Source organism: Alligator sinensis, unplaced genomic scaffold (genome assembly GCF_000455745.1).
Source record: "Alligator sinensis unplaced genomic scaffold, ASM45574v1 scaffold505_1, whole genome shotgun sequence".
Lineage (NCBI taxonomy): Eukaryota > Metazoa > Chordata > Crocodylia > Alligatoridae > Alligator > Alligator sinensis.
The window spans coordinates 1953110-1954877 of NW_005841940.1; positions in this window are offsets into that span (position 1 = coordinate 1953110).

Here is a 1768-nt window from a genome sequence, read left to right on the forward strand (position 1 = left end):
TGAACCAAATCAAGGATTTTCTACTTTGAAGGAGAAAACCAGGGAAACTATGGGTTTCTCCTTGTAGGCTGGCAGAGTTCCAGGCAGCAAAGGGCTGCTTGGGGCTGGGGGAGCAGGAGGCAGGGTCAGGAGGCTTCATGTGCATGTGTGCGCAGATGCATGCATGTGGCAGCCAGGCAGTGTGGTGGAGATCAGCTCCCCCCCTCCAGGTAAGTTTATGGGGGTGGGTGGCAGCAGCATGCGTGTTGTGCCCCCTGCTGCTGCCAGGGGGCATCTCACTTTGGGAGCCATGGTAGTGTGGCACTCCTTCCCACACTGGATCCTGCCCACTGGGGCACCAAGGTGGCTCCTGCTTGGAGCTTGTCCAGTCTGGCTGCAGCCCTGTGCTCTGCTATGGGCATAGAAAACTGGGGAGGGGGGCATGTGCCCCCCATGGCCTGTGCCCACACCTGCTGTTCTTCACACATCCACCCTGTTCCCCACACACTGGTGGCTGGAGTCTGGGGGTGGGGGGCAGCAGGTGAGGAGTGAGAGGCACCAGTAAAGTGGCTGTAGATTGGGAGTGAGGGGCAATGGCAGGGGCAGGGCACCAGCATATCAGGGCTACTCAGCACCACAAAGCAGCAGGGAGGGTGGTGGGACAGCCGCAGCTGGACCCACATCCTGATGAGCGAAGTGGGCAGGGAGAGCTCTGATTTTTCTATGGAAAAAACCCCCCAAAATCAAATGCCAAAATATATAGGTATTTATCATTTATTTTATTATAATGATTGAGGCAACGGTAGGCTTCCATATTGCTTTAAAATTGTAAATATATCCATAAAAATTGTGTTCAACTGATACCTATATATACACATAATGGAGTAGTGTGTCCAGTTTTGCTCCCCCCCCCCTACAGAAAGGATACGGACAAGTTGGAGGGAGTCCAGCAGAGGGCAGTGGAAATGGTTCAGGGGCTGGGGCATATGATTTACGAGGAGAGGCCAAGGGAACTGGGCTTATTTAGTCTGCCTAAGAGAAGATTGAGGTGGGATTTGATAGCAGCCTTTAGCTACCTGAAGTGGGGTTCCACGGAGGATGGATCTGGACTGTTCTCAGTGGTGGCAGATGACAAAACAAGGAGCAATGGTATCAAGTTGCAGCAAGGGAAGTTTAGGTTGGATATTAGGACACACTTTTTCACTAGGAGGGTGGTCAAGCATTGGAACAAGTTGCCTAGAGAGGTGGTGGAATCTCCATCCTTGAAGGTTTTTAAGGCCTGGCCTATCAAAGCCCTGGCTAGATTGATCTAGTTGGTGATGGTCCTGCTTTGAGCAGGGGGTTGGACTAGATGTGACCTCCTGAGGTCCCTTCCAACTCTAATTTTCTATGATTCTGTGAGTACATTTGTATCCCTATTGAGCAGAAGCATAATTGAGGGGGAGGAGGCGACTAGCCCCAGGAGCCCACTTAAAGGGGTACAATGCCTAGTGGGAAGAACCTGGTTGTTAGGCCTCTGTTCGTTTCACTCACTTATCCATTAGCCTGCAGACCATCACCACTTAGTTCTTTGCCTTTGCACAGTCTGCCTTTTGTGATGTGGCTATCTGTCCAGTGGAAGATGGTTATCAGAGCACAATTTACTCTTCAGCTGTTTGTCACAGTTTGTGGTTGAACTGGCAAAGCAGGTTTAGGCTCACTTCTTGCCTTAATTCACATCTGTAAGTGCTGAAAAAAGTTTGATATGTCCATCATCCTTCAATTTAAACAATAGTTATTTCTTGAAGGC